The sequence below is a fragment of the Dermacentor albipictus genome, chromosome 6 (genome assembly GCF_038994185.2).
Source record: "Dermacentor albipictus isolate Rhodes 1998 colony chromosome 6, USDA_Dalb.pri_finalv2, whole genome shotgun sequence".
Classification (NCBI taxonomy): domain Eukaryota; kingdom Metazoa; phylum Arthropoda; class Arachnida; order Ixodida; family Ixodidae; genus Dermacentor; species Dermacentor albipictus.
This window is the reverse complement of record NC_091826.1, coordinates 119,913,760-119,931,635: the sequence shown is the minus strand read 5'-3', so window position 1 is coordinate 119,931,635 and position 17,876 is coordinate 119,913,760. Positions and strand designations below refer to the sequence as shown.

At 46.0% G+C, this 17,876-nt stretch overlaps 1 protein-coding gene across 8 annotated transcripts in view; it reads right to left on the bottom strand.

Moving 5' to 3' along the window:
- Positions 1-17,876, bottom strand: part of LOC135913786 (putative protein kinase C delta type homolog) — a 725,274-nt gene that overhangs the window by 435,408 nt on the left and 271,990 nt on the right. Inside the window, exon 1 of one of the 8 annotated variants that reach the window (XM_065446437.1) lies at positions 159-234. The exons of the other annotated variants lie outside the window; for them this stretch is intronic. The gene's annotated coding sequence lies outside the window, so the exon portion shown is untranslated. Of the gene's footprint in view, positions 1-158; positions 235-17,876 lie in introns of those variants that run through there. 8 annotated transcript variants of the gene reach the window in all.

The following is a 17,876-nucleotide window of genomic DNA, read 5'->3' as shown; positions in this document are numbered from 1 at the left end:
AATTGGAATAGAAAACTTTGGAATAGTTTTACGTTATAGCGCCCCTACAGACAAAATTTCGGCCTCGGTTTCAAACTTGGTAGCGCTCCGCCCCGCTTGGCTCCGATTATAGAGAGAACAACCGGGGAATGCGTTGGTTTTGGATTCAATCTTCCTACCTTCCTTTTTTATGTTTCTGTTGCCTTCATTCTGAAAAGTAGGTAGGGGTTGTGCCCCATCCGCTCGTCGCAGCCAGCCTGCTCCTCGCTTGCCTTCGCATCTCAAGCATGCCGGGTGTTTCTGCGAAGGCATTAACCAATTTATCTTTAAAAAATCCCCTGTGGCAGATAGCACAATTATAATTTTTCAGTTGGTAAGCTCAGACAGGCTGAAATTATTCGCGAATTCAAATAAATAACTGACTTATCAAGAAGCATTGACTTCTCAAGTCTTTAACTAATAGCCTTAATTACGACACATACTGAAATTTACAAATTCTAGCCGGAGAGTTGACGAGTCGTATCCGCTTGTAACAAATTCACAGGCTGACACCCGTTTCGAGGCATTAATTCCCGATATTAGCGAATAAATGCATTGGTGATCTGGTCACTTTCGTACTTCCATGCATAAAATGGTGTTTTGCGAAAAATTATCTAAGTGAAACGACAGTGCACTTTTACGGGAAGTTTCATGGCGCATATCGCTAAAATTTTGTCTTCCAGAGCTTTGCAGCGCAGATGATAGCCTCTCGTTGGTCGACATATTTCGTGTTGATATCCGTGGGCACAGTCTGGGCCGATCCCGGAGGTAGTACAATACCGGGCCGACACGCGGCGGAGGTGAAGCAGGCTTGAAGAAATCAGCAAAGTGAAGCGAAAAGTACATAAATTATTTGGAATCACGCATACAACATACAGGACAGCATTCGTTTCAATAAAGAACGAGCACAAAACAAGCATATTAACAACAGAATTGATAATAAGACGCTCCTGATTAGAATGCGAAGCTCGTAGCCCTCCCAGCATACATTTCCCGGTAACAACTGCAGTTACGCAAGCTGCCATGGCAGTGGCATAGCATACTAAAGCATTGCATACAATGCTCTTGTATAAAGCATTGCAATAGAGCTTTGCATACACTCCTCAGTAGTTGTAGTGGCGGTTTTCAACATCTTCGCTCACATCCACTTTTGAAGGCCCGGGATGGTAAGTCAATTCTTCAGAACGCACAAGGCACATTTTTAGACTGCACGAAAAACTCTACAAACATACCTGCCATATACGGAAAACGGAGTATTTCGCCAAGACTGTCTAAAAAAATTGGCACTGGCTTAGCTCGGCAATACCAGGATATACGTAGCGAAAGCTAAGGCATAGTATGGCTAGCCTTGGTTAATCTTGATTGCAAGTCCACGTAAGTCGGGTTGTCTAGCTATGTTGCGGCGTTTAGCCAGTCGTTCGGCTTGCTGTTCGTCTGTTCCCTGATCGGTTCGTTTCCTATTAATCTCGTTCCGATGTCGATTCCAGACCTCCTCCTGCTTATCAGAATTGTCGCCGTCCATACTGCCGCCTCAACTGTAGTGCGGCGCACGCGAGCTCTCCTTTTCAATCATCCGACATGTTATCAAGCATGCGACGCAGCTGGCGAAGCCAGCGGAGGCGAGCGCAACGACGAGGAACGCGTTGAGACGAAGAACGCAGTGTGACGTCATGTGCCTCCTCGGAGTACGGCCACGGTGAAATCACAAGTTCGCGGCCAGTAAAGCTTTCGCTGTAAAAAACCTCTGATTGTGCCTGAGCGTCTCTGTTCGCAGTACGCTACTATATATATATATATATATATATATATGTTATAGGAGCAGTGTGATGTGTCGCACACGCTCAGCTGCTGATGATTCGGAGCTGATTGACAATCGCAAGCCTTTTGTTTACGTGAAATTAGGTTAATAAATTAAAATGCATGTGCTCCTAGAGGAATCATCCATTATCCAATTGCAAATAATCGCGAAGTATAAGTTGAGAGAATTGTATAACAAGAAGCACACAGAACATGCAAGGACACAGAGCAGGTTTGTGGAACAAAAAGGCAGCATTTCACCAGACTACAGCGCCATCTTTTTGTCACGTAGATATTACTCACTGTCTCACCGGCTACAATTTGCAATTTGCACTGTGTGCCATTAGGTAATTAGCTAAAACTAAATTCATGAATGCTTGCTCATTGGTTGATTACACACTGCGATATCTCGTGCATGTCCTTCTCTTCGAGGGGACTAGCTCAAGTACTAGAATCATGCTATCTGACACAGGCGATATTTAAAAATTCCTTAATTGCCTTCCCAGAAACACGTGATATTTATGGGCTCTCAGTAACAGACACTAGAGTGCCTTTCGGATAGACAAACGCACTTCGTTCTCCTCTTTCTGCGTTCTTCCAGTAGCTTTTGCGTAACAATATATTTTCAATCCAAATTACAATAATACAATTTCCTGTACCAGGGCACGTATTAACACGTCAGCGTTAAGGGCCCCGTGTCACTGAAAATCCGGCGTATGCGTCCGGCGTCGGACGTCGTTTCACCAAAACAATTTTCGCACCCCAATACCCAGGCGCTCAAGGTGGCGCAAGCAAGTTACTGAACTAATTTTATTTCTGAAGCTAGAATACGTAGAAAAATAGTAAAGTACGATTTCCACACGACCTACCGATATGAAAGCGTCGGATTGTAATTTGACTATACGAGAAAACGTAATTATGTTGCGGGAAAACTCAAAGAAACCCTTTTCCAGCATTTCTACTAATTATAGACCTGCCACGGCGTCCGCCATTTGCGCGCGCCTGCACTCGAGTATCTTGGAGGCTATAGATGGGTGCGCCCGATTTCTTGCAATACCTCCAGATGGCATTCACCTCCACCGCATCGCGGCCCACGCAAGAGGCCACGTTTCTACCGGAAAGCCCGCGATCGTGCATAAAGTTTGCGGCCAGCGTTTCCCTATAAACATTATGGTTACATATGATCCAGTTGCCAGGAAGCGTAAGGAGCAGTCAGGGATCTTTCAATGCTTTCGCATTCCAGTTTTAAAGGCGAAGCTTAAGCGTCCTCCAAATGTCTTTCTTCAACTGTGAAGCTTCTTGTGTGAGGAACCATCATATGGATTATCGATACAATCGGGTGAATGGCAATATTTCCCTTTCGTGAACCTTCCTCCGATTTGGGGGCTTCCGCCGAACTGATGTGCCAGACAAAAGAATTTCTCCCGCCATTCCAGTCTTGTGCAAGAGGATCTAATTGAAGCTATTCAAGCACGTGATGCATTGTAGCCCGAAATTCATGAAGCAAGATGTAGGTGAAACACAGCCGCAGCACATATTTTTTCTTGTATTTACCTTCACAGTCTATCATGTGTTTGGCGCTACAGTGCATCTCAGATTTTCTGTTCTATAAGGGCAGCAGCCATGGCATAGGTGAGATATGTTAGGCGCAATCACGAGTGCATGGCCGTCGATGCCTGCAGTACCATTTATCAATAACGACACTGACGAATACCTGCGTGCGCAGTGACAGCCACTGGTTGCTACTGAGCTTGCGTGCACTCCTGTAGAAACGCATGCGCTGTACACGCACAGTGACGCCAGCGCGTATGCTTTCATCGATGACGCAGGTTGTTATCACGAGACAGTGATACAAGTATCATGGCCATACACTCACGCGTTTGTTTAGTATATCTGAACAATGTACAGTGCTCTGCTGTTCAAAAGCGATTCTCGGAGCACACGGCTGCTGGCGCATTTAGCGTCACCGCCACGTGGCCGCTGAGGGGAACACGAACTGATGCAATGCGATGTAGGACGGAATTAAGGACCTTCGTGAGACATTGTGACTGCACTTGGCCCCCCAGCGACCACCGGTTGTGCAGAAAACGCCGGCAGCCGTGCGGGCTATTCATCGCGTTTGAATCGCCCACATTAGTGCATTCATGCCGCCTCTAACGGAGGGGCCCGTTGTAATTTTTTAGATGCGCAATCAGGCAGATTGTAGCGCAAGTGCATGGGGCAACGTTGCTTCACACAAGCCACGGTCAGTACGTCCGAGCCGCAGCTACAGAACATTCGTCGTCCTGTTCGCCTATCGAGAATGGTGCCGCCGTTTTTTCTACGGTGGCTCAAGTCAGTCGCCTCTGCGTGTTGAATGGACAAAACAAAATTCAGAACGCTCCTAAATTTAGTGTAAAGAACGTTACACCTTTTTCTTCTTGTTTTCAAATTGACAGAGTTGCTTCCGTTTTAACACGAACAGATTATCTGGAAATCTTCACCTGAGGATCACTCAGTCCGTGCGAGTCTGGTGGGCGTTTGTTATTTCTGTAGGCGACGCTGCGACTGCGCGAGCCCATTTCGGTTCCGCAATTCCACGCGAACTGCTCGTACCAACACTGGGGAGTCGGCTCTTTTTGACGAAGAAAGTGCGGTCTGTTTATACTTGATCAGATAACGAAAGCTTCCTGCCACAGCAAAACACTAAGAAAACATTGCAGAGTAAAACAAAACTGCACTAGCAGAGTGCAATTTCTCCAGCGATGGCAGTTATTCTCTCCAGCATACTGCGTGCTATATTTGTGCTGGACAAACGGCCATACTTAGAATGGATTCTGTGTTCTTTCAGATGTAATTGCATTGGGATATGTTTAACTATGCCCTGCGGTATTTAAACAATAATTAACAATATTTATTTTATGCAACGTCTGCTACGCATGTCTGTCAGCGCCTAAGAGTCTTTCCAACGCATAGTACCGTTTCCAACGTGTAACGCTGCCCAACGTTGAATACCTTGCACCAGCGTGGGCTGCAAAACATCAGCCACATTATTAATTTGAACACTTCCATAACTATAATAACATGACCACAAAAACGTCAATCTAGGTATAAGATTTTTAGTCAAGTTCCTTGCAAACAAAGCACCCTTTAAAACCAAACACAGTTTTATAGGTTCTGATGAGGTTCAGGCTGTGGCTGTATAGACGCTTATGCTTATTTATAACAAATTACCAATAAGAAAGACTGCAGCGTCTATTTACAAAGGCAGTGACAATCAAATTTAGAACCAGACCCGACGGGGCGAAGGGTGATGCTGCTCCTCGAGTGAAGTATACGCAGCGTTTCACGAATGCCAAGCGATCACTCACAATTTCATAATTGGATACGTAAAGTGCCCACTCAAAGGTGCCATTAGAGTTACAGAGAGGCTCGAGTTGCTACAGAGGATTGACATCTCCGAATCAGCCCCTAATCTGAATAGTAACTAACGAGGAGAGTCATGGAAGAGGCCACAAGGAACACCGCTGCCCAACAATATTTGAAATCGACCAGCACTGCTAAGTTTGAGACAGCTTTCGGACATACTGGTGCACAGTTGCCTTAAATTAGTGGCACAGTGATCACATAAATGGCACAATGGCTTTATGGCACAATTAGTGACATAAAGAGAAGTCGAGTGCTTTGTATTAACTTGGGAAAATATTGCAAAGAACAAGAGCCAACACAGGGTCCGTTACATATCCCCTGTCGCTGCAAAAAAAGTAAGATTACCATGCGACACAAAGGTAAAGGCAAGGTAAGATTCTAGCAAGGTTAAAAAATAATGCGCACGCATGCCTATGTTATCACGGAAGTGAACAGTCCCATGCCCCTGGGCACGAAATTTCACTGATTCAAACAGAGCAACATTTTGCTCAAAATAAATTTCATTCTGTGCCATGCTTATCCCTGTTTTGACCACAGCATGTCGTATCTAGTAACTGTTAATGGTCTCCAGTGTCTTGTGCCAGTCTGATTTTGTAAAGTAACCCAAACCGCACACTCGAAGAGATTCTCTGAGAACATATATATATATATATATATATATATATATATATATATATATATATATATATATATTCGCCAACAGTAGAGAGATGTCACGGGATGATCTTTGAGCAGAACAAAACGCGCAATTCGCATTTCCCTAGAAAACTTATTATATTTTTCGGTTATGCTTAGTAACTGCTTATAAAACGGCCGTTGATTTTACAATCTGGTCATTGAGTATAGCATAACTCGTTTTTGCACATTTCATCCCCATAGTCTGTTCGATCGCATTGAGCACAAGTTGCTCTTCCGCGACGTGAGTGAGATCCGTGTCCAGATTTCTGACACCGAAAGCACGCGCGGAGATAGGACAAATATGGTCTCACTATAAGGCACAGGTAAGCGGCCTTATAACGGCACTTAGAAGCATTGTAGTGTTGAAGGCCAGCACAACGTTGTTTGGTTGGAATTTCATTGTCATAGTTTCTAAATATTATTGTTCTTGCAGCTAGAACAGTCTGATCACTTAAAGCTTCTACGACTTCATCGTCTGTGCATTTTAGGAGTTCTGTATCTGAGGTTACACCCTTAGCGTAGTTCAGTTTACGATGTGGGGGGACAGACGCAATGTCGTCTCCGATCTTCTCAACGTTCTTAACCTGTCTGCTATGCTCAGTCGTCATAACTTCGAGCAAGAGGTCTCCAGAATTCATTTTCTTTGCTTTGTAGCTCTTACCAATGCACTGTTGAGTGCTTTGGCGATTAGGACATGTCTTGAATCTTTTGTTCAGTTTCAGACGTGATGACAAAAACTTTGTAAAGCCTTCACTAGGTTTAGTGAAGTTTATTACCTCGGTACGGGGCCTTTTCGGCCTCCAATCAGGTTTTGCTGAAGAGAGGGCTCTAAGCATGAAAATACATTTACGTTCGGCAGCTAAGCTGGCCGCCCATCATGGAGCCGAACGCGGGAGTGTTTTAAAACCACTAGCCATACGTAACTGCTATAACCATATGACCATCACCAAGGAAGGCCATGCCTACATGATTATACCTAGCCGGGCGGAAACTTGGAAATGATATGAAGTAAATAGGACACAGGAAATATCGAATAGTGTAAGGGATAGATAAAGATTTAAGAGGGGGACAGGAAAAGGCGACTGCCAATTTACTGACCGTCTACGTGAAGCAGAGGCCAAAGAGGTGTGTTGCCTCCGCCGGGGAGCCCTAACGGCCCGAACACCTGGCATTGGGTCAAACTCCAGGACTCCCCATTTACCAGACACGGCTGAGCCATGCAGAGGAACATGTGGAAGGGTCCAACCCTCGTGTACTCGGGTATGTGGTGTCGAAAAACACCCAACGCCTGCTTACGCAGACGCTCCTGCGGGGGCACAATAATTTTGGCTTCTTCCTCACTTGATCTTATGAGGTCGAGAGTGCGGCCTTTGATGTGTAGATATGTTCCTTCCACGCGGCTTGAAAAAAAAATTCCAAGCTCTTCTGAGTTTCCTTTGTCCTTCTAATGGAGCCTTGACTTCGAGAGTGGCAATGTTACTAGACACAAATCACGGTGAACAGGTGCGAACTACAGCTGCAACATTACTCATCCTATCTGCCATGCAACAGTGTTATTGCCATTGTTTTTAGTTTTCTAGCTCAATGTAGCTATTTTTTTCGCTTAATCTATATTTTTAGCTCAGTTTTGGTATACACCTTAACATGACCTCGTAATGTATAGCGCTAGTAGCAAAACCTTTCAGCGTAGCTACATTAAAAGTTAAAACACATTATGTAGCGTGAAATACGAATTGCTAATTCTCTAGCAGTTGCGGCGTCACTTTTCTGATCGACGGGCCTTTAGTCGATAAAAAAAAGCACAGATGCCCCATAACTCCGCTATACATTATTGCCATATAATTTATGCGAATAAACGGGCCCTCATGAGGGAACCTATAAACTCATGTGGGATTATTGCTTATGGCGGTTATTGGTGTACAAGGTTTTTGAATAGCCGGATATGGCTACAGTTATGTTGTGCGCAGCATCTTACCTAAGGGAGAGAGCAACGCCAGAGCACTGCTGATAGCTTTCCTCCGCAGCGGCGGCATGCCCACTGCCCTCTTTCTCTCTAGCCGTTGGAGTCTTCTTTCGGTACGGTGGCAGCGGGTAAGGAGTCTGGTGGTGCGCGAGGAGGAGGATTGTCGCCTTCCACATCGTCGATCAATGGATACAACGCACAGTGCTGGCTTATACAAACAACATAGCTGACATATATAGCCATTTGCTACTGCGACATGTGTTCTGGGGCGCGATCGGAGATATTTTGTTCGATACGCGTTCTGTTCAGTTGATGCAACGTCACAAAGTTGCAGTATGCAAAATTTGTGGGGCGGAGAGAGCAGCCAATCAGGAAGCGGTCACCTCCCCGGAAGTTTACCTGCGTCGTTTGTCGTCTGCTTGCAAACAGTATACTACAAAGCCAAATGTTTCTCGTCTTCCAATTGAATGAAATCTTTGTCTAAAAAATGTATTTTTTCTTCTCAAGCCCAAACACGTTTTCAAATAGCAGTACGTGTGACTACTGCAATTTATAACTATTAGGTTATTTGCGTCGTCCCTAGGTGGTGTCGCGCACAGCGAGAAGGAAAAAGAAAAAAAAATGACGGGAAGTGTGGCGCACTTTTCAAGAGGCAGCGACAACATCCCAGTGGCTCGCTGGCACCGATGATGTTGTCGATTTCTCTGTGCAACCAACGAATTATTTGTTTCGAGAAAGAAAAACGACGCCGGAATTCCCTTTCTGTCATTTCTTCAAACGCGTTTCGCAAACGTGCCATTCTGCAGCCCAAAAGGCCGCCTGTTGGATCCAATCCAATCCACCAGACGCGCCATGCGAAGCCATATGATCGCTCCAAACTTCTCAACTCCCGTCGCGTTCGGACGAAATGCTCGGTGGGCGGATGATTGACAGGAACGTGTCGTCATTTTGACGTCACCAAAAACGGGGTGGCGCCCCGCGGCTGGCGACGTCGGCGCGGAGTAGGCCAATCGCGCGCGCCGGTAACCGAACGAACGCGCCGAACAACCATCTCCGATCGCACCCCTGGTGACTGTCTTCGTTCTATACGGAATAACGAAGTGAAAGAAGAAGCGCTGCCTAAATAACCAGTCCTTTCTGTAACGCCGCAATGGCATTGAGAGTATTTAAACAAATAAACAAAAAAGCTCACTTCAATAGATATGCGCTCTCAAGCGCATTATTCCCTTAGTAAAGCAGACATCTTTTTAGAGGCAGCCCAGTTTTCTCTGCCAGTCATTTATCGTCGATCAATTAGCCGTTTGCTTCGCCAGCACTTTATTGCTTCCGTCCGTCCGTCCGTCCGTCCGTCCGTCCGTCCGTCCGTCCGTCCGTCCGTCCGTCCGTCCGTCCGTCCGTCCGTCCGTCCGTCCGTCCGTCCGTCCGTCCGTCCGTCCGTCCGTCCGTCCGTCCGTCCGTCCGTCCGTCTGTCTGTCTGTCTGTCTGTCTGTCTGTCTGTCTGTCTGTCTGTCTGTCTGTCTGTCTGTCTGTCTGTCTGTCTGTCTGTCTGTCTGTCTGTCTGTCTGTCTGTCTGTCTGTCTGTCTGTCTGTCTGTCTGTCTGTCTGTCTGTCTGTCTGTCTGTCTGTCTGTCTGTCTGTCTGTCTGTCTGTCTGTCTGTCTGTCTGTCTGTCTGTCTGTCTGTCTGTCTGTCTGTCTGTCTGTCTGTCTGTCTGTCTGTCTGTCTGTCTGTCTGTCTGTCTGTCTGTCTGTCTGTCTGTCTGTCTGTCTGTCTGTCTGTCTGTCTGTCTGTCTGTCTGTCTGTCTGTCTGTCTGTCTGTCTGTCTGTCTGTCTGTCTGTCTGTCTGTCTGTCTGTCTGTCTGTCTGTCTGTCTGTCTGTCTGTCTGTCTGTCTGTCTGTCTGTCTGTCTGTCTGTCTGTCTGTCTGTCTGTCTGTCTGTCTGTCTGTCTGTCTGTCTGTCTGTCTGTCTGTCTGTCTGTCTGTCTGTCTGTCTGTCTGTCTGTCTGTCTGTCTGTCTGTCTGTCTGTCTGTCTGTCTGTCTGTCTGTCTGTCTGTCTGTCTGTCTGTCTGTCTGTCTGTCTGTCTGTCTGTCTGTCTGTCTGTCTGTCTGTCTGTCTGTCTGTCTGTCTGTCTGTCTGTCTGTCTGTCTGTCTGTCTGTGCTTCTGTCTGTCTGTCTGTCTGTGCTTCTGTCTGTCTGTCTGTCTGTCTGTCTGTCTGTCTGTCTGTCTGTCTGTCTGTCTGTCTGTCTGTCTGTCTGTCTGTCTGTCTGTCTGTCTGTCTGTCTGTCTGTCTGTCTGTCTGTCTGTCTGTCTGTCTGTCTGTCTGTCTGTCTGTCTGTCTGTCTGTCTGTCTGTCTGTCTGTCTGTCTGTCTGTCTGTCTGTCTGTCTGTCTGTCTGTCTGTCTGTCTGTCTGTCTGTCTGTCTGTCTGTCTGTCTGTCTGTCTGTCTGTCTGTCTGTGCTTCTGTCTGTCTGTCTGTCTGTCTGTCTGTCTGTCTGTCTGTCTGTCTGTCTGTCTGTCTGTCTGTCTGTCTGTCTGTCTGTCTGTCTGTCTGTCTGTCTGTCTGTCGACAAGTTGGGTAGGTAATGTTATAAAATGTTCTTTCTTACGTGGTGAAAAATGCCCCTCAAACGCTTCTTCAAGCAAACAGATTTGAAGACACGATGAATGCGATGTGCCGAGTAAGTATGCTTCCCGTGGGCTAGAAAACATGGTCCCGAACGCCAACGTTCCCGTTCAACTACTCGTTTACATTGGCAATAATCTCCTACAGTTTCTTCTCACTTTTATTTATCTAGGGCGGCGCTGGGGCCCTGAAAACGCAACGATTCTTACGTGTTTGCTGCATTCATAAAGTAAGTTACTGGAGAATGCACGTACCACAGGCCAAAAACACAGTATGTTATGTAAACCCCGCGAAGTTTCCCTCTCGCACTCAATGGTGCGAATATTTATAGGTGTTTTCTATATAACTGCGTGGTGGCACCGTGGTTTCACAACCCGGAAGCACCGTCTTAATATCAAAAACACTGTCTACGCATCAGCGGGTGCATTATAACAGTCAAGCTTGATCTGTGATGCGTGACGGTTTGCATGTTCCTTGATATTGAATTTCAGTTCGTTTCTATGTTCGCAAATTTGCTTGTAGTGCGCTTTCTGCTCATCTTGAATCAATATTATCTTTACGAGCAAGATTAGTCGAGACTCGAGGCTACAGCAACAGCCTGTGTTTTTGCAGCTGCACTTCGAGCTTTAACAAGACAAAGATGCTCAGTCGCGGCAGCAAGTTACCCAAGAAAGAGAACGACATGCGAGGCCTTGAAGAATAACAGAGTCGGGCGTAGCCGGCTCGTGAACATTGGTTCCACGAATGCTGCCGCTTTCAGGCCGATCGGCTGCGTATTCCTTCTGATTCTAAAGCTGTCATGACGCTCCATTCGAAGATTAGAAGACACACAAACGAGGACACCCACCATGGATTTTTTCTTTCCAAGTACGAGATGGCTTGATATTTTGTCATGGACGTGCTTCTTCAAACACTGGACCCAGAATCCCCAATTTCTTCTTAAGAAATCCCCCTCACGTGTGATGACCGCGATGGGGCCCGGTTGACTGCGCCGCAGTTTAGTGTTCTAAACTGCTGCTGTGCCATAGGTCCATGTAGAAAGATTACATGTGTTTTTTATACGGTTTAGTTTTCCGCAGTAGTGTATGATTTGTGTTTGACAAAAACCTATATATTGCATATAATTCACGTTTAGCAGGAAATATAGTCGGGCACTTTGGCTTAATATATACCGCAAGTACAGTTACGTGCCAGGTTCGCCAGTTACGCCAGGTTCGTGTGTGATCGATAATGGAGTAACGACTTCCCAGTGCAATGTAAAGCGCCATATTTACAAAACACTCTGACCCTAAAATTGAACTTAAGATTTATTTCCGGCAAGCTTGAGAATGAACATATCATTAGCCAAGGCGACCAGCTCGTGGCAAAGGGCACCAGCAAGCGAAAATTGTTTTCAATTCGACCCCAGGTAAAGAGAGAGAGGGAGAGAGAATGCAGGGTACTTACCAAATTTTACGCCGAGTTGGCTATCTTACATGTGGGGAAGGACTTTAAAAGGACATAGAAACGTAAGAAAAATTATGGGAGAAGGAGAATCAATGTGACCGGGGTGCCAGGATTATAACTTTAAATGAGGTGCAATAAGGGTATGAGGACTCCCTGCTTTACTAGCGTGTACACAGTGAAAACAGTGCTCCGTGCAAGAATGCAAACTGGCGAAGTTGGAACGTAATCACAGGAGCAGTGTACACTGCACAAGATACATAAAGAAAAAAGAAAACACAGGACAGCTCTATAAGAAGAGTCCTATTGGATGCGGTGCTAATCATCCCAATAAATAAAGTGAATTGCATACAGTGTCGTGTGCAGTTTGCCACAGTCATGCGGCAGAGTACATATTGGGTAGACGGGACGATGTGTTGAGAGGAAGCTTTATACTGAGGTCAGCTGTGATTTCCCCAATCAAATACATGCAAACCGCAGAAATGCTTTCCAATGTCTATCGCTGGACCGATTTGATTGAAATTTGGTGCATTAGGGAGAGAGCGTTAAAATTTAGTCATTCTAGCAAGCATAATTTCAATTTAAGACTACACATTTTTTACAAAAAAATTCACCGACGAAAGCGATACTTCGAAATTCGAATTTCATTCTGAACGACAGGGTCCTCTCGGCGGCGGTGCGGAGCCTCTGCTGGGGTAGCTCGTTTGGAATCAGCGGCCGACGAAGCATTTTTATCGGTTGCGTGGTGGTGGCAGTAAACTTTATTGGAAACGAGAAGAGGAAAGGGGGAGTTGGCTGACGGATCGGGCTCAAGTAAGGCCCTGGGCCTGTTTGGCCTTCTCCGCCCAGTCCATCAGTTCAAGCTGTCGGTCGACGTCCCCGGACCTGAGCCAGGCTGTCCAGTCAGTCTCGCTGCTGACGGGAGGATGAGAGAACGGGAGGGAAGTGCATTTCCACGTTATGTGTGTGAGTGTCCCTGTTTGTGAACATAGCCTACATAGGTCGCTTTCCTTGCCCCCTGTGATTCTGTTAATGTAGTTTGGGCGTGGGTATGTGTTTGTCTGGAGTCGCCTAAACGGGACCGCTTGCGTTTTATCGAGTTGCTTGGCCGGTGGTGGGAACACGCGACGCCTCAAGCGATGCCTATGGGCTATTTCGTGATCAGTCTCGCAGGGTTCCTAGTGTCTCTCCTCCTCATTCATGCCGTCCGCATCCGCAGACCAGGCTCGGCGCGCGAGATCCCGAGCCAAACTGTGAGCCGACGCGTTTCTGGGCACAGCCGCGTGAGTGGGTGTCCACACGAGGGTTTTCTAGTCGCTTATAGGGGGCGCCGCGTGAGGACACGGTACGCCTATTCGGAAATTCTACCGCGGACGAAATTGCCGATGGCCTGCTTGCTGTGACACTCATGACGGTATTCGTTCCCGCATGCATGGTCACGGAAATCGCGGCTTCCTGCGCTTCCACCACACGGCCAGCCGTGATTGTTGTGTGTTCTATCAGTCGCCCGTCGTGATCCGCTACCACAGCGGTCATGACGTCGCCGCGAGGGTGTCTCGCTGAGTCTGTGTAAACCAATCCATCTTACGAGCCGTAGCGTCGCCAAATGGCTTCACAACGGGCCTGCCGGTGGCCCTGTTCACCAAGAAAGAATGCACGGGAACGCGGCGCTCGCGCGGAGCACTGTCTCTAGCGGCGGTGGCACAGGCGAAGTAGTGTATGCGCAGTGGGCCTGACGCTCACACCAGCGCTTTGTTTCCCTATATGGTATCGGTGGACGCGCTCACTGGACGCCTGATCACCGCCGTGGACCACGTCTCGTGCGGCACTCCGCTTTCCTGCTCACCCTTTCGCTATCCTCTCTTCCTCCACTTTCCTCCTCGTGCTTCTGCTGCATCCTCATCCTTCGCTTTCCTGCTCACGTTTTCTTCGCTCTCGCCGTCTTTCATCCCCCGCTGTTCTCCGCGTTCGCTCTTTCATCCTTCGCTGTGCTCGTTCGCTCCGTTACGCCGAGGACACCGACACTCAACGCAGGAACGGGCGCATAAGAGGCGCGCTTTAAAATTTCTGTAATTGACAACCTTAAATAAAACTGAAGCACGATGTTTAGAAATCTCTAACTTCGCATTAATCCAATATTTCACAGTAATGTGAGTTGTGCCTATTAGAACATATTAAGTGGACAAACTCGATATAAAAACTTCAATTTTACTTAGACACGTAGCAGTGTTTACAAATGTCTTGCAAAGTACTGCTCACAAATAAGTGGCGTGTTTGAGAGCGCAGTATATTACACTGATTTTGTCAGCTTTAGATGCCTTATTAGGGGCATTGTACAGGCTTGGCATATCGCTTTCGGTTTTTCAGTTACAGAGTTTTAAACTTGATTCTTCAGTCCTCTTAACTTACTGAGGTTTGCCACAATCTTTCCTAAAACATGGTAAATGCATTCCCTACAGTTACCAGATTTCGGACTTGTTTCTTTTAAGTGCAGGCAACCTCATCGAAATTGGTAGAGTTGTTTCTAAGAAAACCATTCCAAAGCCACAGTGTATCATTGCACCTGGGAGTGCCCACGCTCTCCGGGCTTCTCCCCTATTTCTTCACATTCACCTTCCTCCTGGGAGACTGCGCTGACCAGCTCAGACCCGCAATAGCAGCGACGGCTAATCCAGCGGGCACGCGGAGTGGCGCGAGCCAATGGGGCCCTGAACTAAGGGCTAAACCCTCCGAGGAAGTCGCCCAATCTCATGACAAATAAATGTTTTCTCTCTCTCTCTCTCTCTCTCTCTATCTTGTATTTAGATAGAAGCTCCCAAGCTAATGTATACTCAGGAGGTCCTTTACGTGACGAGGAATCCGCTTACGAGGACATCATGTGACATCACGTCGACGTACCAGTGCTTCAATGTTTTTCTTTGCAGTTATTTAAAGTAGGAGATCACATGGATTATCCATCATACTGATAAAGGTGGAGATTGCATTGTTACAATTCTTTAACATATGCCTTCGTGCTTCTAAGGTTTAACTGTCCTTCGTTGGTGTATCGCTGTCGTGTGTTTTTTCTCATCGTCTGTGTTCTACCATAGCTATCACGTTTCTTTTCCAATAAAACATCACCTGTTTAGTGCCTGTACAGTATTTTTTTGTTTCTCTATATGTTGTTTACTGCGCGCTGCTGCTAGGGAAAATAGCCTTGGGTACTAACCTGTGCAGTACTCAGAATGGTCACCTAGTTTACAAGGTGCAGAAGATGTTCCTTTCTTAAGCACGACAATATGAACGACTAATGCAGAGTACTGCTTAAATTGACGCGGAATGGCTACTCCGCAAGCCTTAGAACTGTGAAACCATTCGCTAGCATATACAGCTTCTAAAAGGTAGTTCCGGTAGAGCCAGCATGCGGCGACGCGAACTTCCAGGAGTGAAAGAAACCAAATGCACGTGATACGCGCACATGCGACTTTCGAAATCTGTAGCCGGTGAACCAAGGTCAAGTGAGCCTGAGCATTAACGCTTAATAAACACAAGTTTTGAAGTTGTGCGGATAGAATTAACGGAAACCGGCTTCTAGCAAAGCGGAAAGAAAGAAACGCATCTTCGACCTACTTTGGCCTAGGTATGACCCTGCGTCAGCACGTCAGTTCTACGTCGCGTCTAAAACACACAGCCGTTATGGCAGAAACCTGTTCCATAGGAGTCACTTGACGCTCGGTAATTGTAAGTTGGGCTTTGTGCCCTGCACCACACCGCAATGTCTAAAGAAAGACGCTGTGGACTTTGGGCGTCTTTACTTCGACAGTCAGAACGTACTTCGCGAATGCGTCGTCGATTGCTGCAGCAGTCGTGGCGCGTGGCAACCTAAATGTTAACTAACAGGCACATTTTCTTGCGTTTGATTCACGTAAGTGGAGTGCTAATTAGGCGGCGTAGAAACCTATAGTCTTCCACCCATGTCTAGTTCGCGTGAGCCGGCAGTTAGGCCTATTAAAAGTCCACGCGGAGCTGATATAGACTAAACTGTGCAGTCACCATCGAGGGGCGGTCCAGTGCGCATGAGTTTCAGACCCTTTTCGGTGCCGTTTTATCATGTGACGTTGAAAAGAACAACATTAAAATAAGCTTTGCGAACACCTCACGATCCAACAGTTCTAAATGATCTCGAATCCTGCGAGCACAGTGTTACTACGTGAAGATTTTTCAATTGCATCATGAGACACTGGTCCCTCCCTTTTCTTTAAAAAAAAAGTATAGAGTCGTGCAGTAGTGTTGCAGGTGGCGTTGTCTCCGGGAGTCCCGGTGACTTGGCCTCACTATAAATGATAGTTCAAGGCTCCGACTGGTTTTCGCGTGTATAGGAAACTGGCGGCGACTACTGTAACCATTAGCTGACATCAAAGCTGTGTTTCCGCATCAGCTACATTGGAAGCGAATTTTATGTTAATATTATACGTTCATTTCGCTAGTTATGTTGGAGTTAGATGTTAAGCAAATATTACAATAGGAGGTTCCAGAGTTGAAAAATGTATTGACAGCACGGCCTCCTATGATTATATAAATAGGGCAATTATACAAAAGAGAGCAAACAGTAATAAAACATGCGGACATGTGAGCAATCTAAATGCTGGTAATCGGCCAAATTGGTTATTTCTATGAAGAAAGTTACGCAGATACGATAATGTGAACACAAAGCAATCAAAGCGCAAGCATCGTAAGATAAAATGAGCATAACATAAATACTCAACTTCACATAATACACAAAACTTAATTATTTGCCTAAATATCTAGTAGCTACAATAAAAGATCAATAACAATAAAGAATGACACGTTGCCAGCTAATTAGGAAATTCTAATGAATCGGCACTTGTTCCACGAAATATTCTTTGTGCCACGATTTGAGGGGCAATGAATTCCATATTGATGCGCATGAAAACAACTGCAATTTCGCCGCAGTTCTTACAGCATTGAAAAGAACGTTTTTCTGCTATGAAAGCCGACTACAATTCTTCTTAATAAGGTATTGAGGATTATTAAATTCAGTGTAAACATCATGATTGTTTTATGAACCTATATGTGGTTACAGACAATTAATTACACATGTCGCATTCCGTCGAAGTTCAGTGTTCGACCTGCACAGTGTATTTGAGGCATGGAATGTTCAAAAACAAATGAAAGAAATCTGCAAAGTTATGAGGATTACTGGAGTATCCTTTTTGTAAGCTATACGCTATGTTAGTGTCGGCCTAATGGGAAACTTTTTAAGCTAGACAGGGCGGGCACGAAATCAACAGTGAGCTCCGTACCACATCGCCAAATGGTCATAGATTTTGATCATAGCTGCTCGTAGCTCTTGTTCCTCGCCTGCCAAACATTAACTATTACAGTGACATCCAAAGTGAGAACTGACGAAACGTGGTGATTCTTTAGAACTTTTTCTGTAGAAAAGACCCAAATCCTCGAGAATGATTTTAAATCCGCGAAGGCATGCTAACGTCATCAGTACCTTGAATTGAATGTGTCATTAAGGAAAACGAAGCAGAATGCTGGCTTGAGCGAGTTGGCCAGACATATTTGTTTATGTATTTCGGCGCGAGAAACCGCCCCCCCGCCCCCTTTGCCAACGGAAAAAAAAATTAAACAATGGAAATCGACAGGCCGGGTGCCAGTTTATGTGTTTATATTGGCGGCGACTTCCTTTTACGCCATAATTATAACTGATACCAGGAGAGGGACGCTTCGCGAAAAACTTATTTTATGTCGCTTCGAATATACAGACACTAGAATGTTATCAGGAGGGATCCCTGTTCGTATAAATGTCCATACCTCTGGGAAACCAAAAAAGTCGCAGCTTCACCAGAAAGGCAGAGCATCGATTGCGATCGCAAATTAGAAGACTGCCATACGAAGTAAGGCATACGAAGTAAGGATAGCACTTTTATCAGCA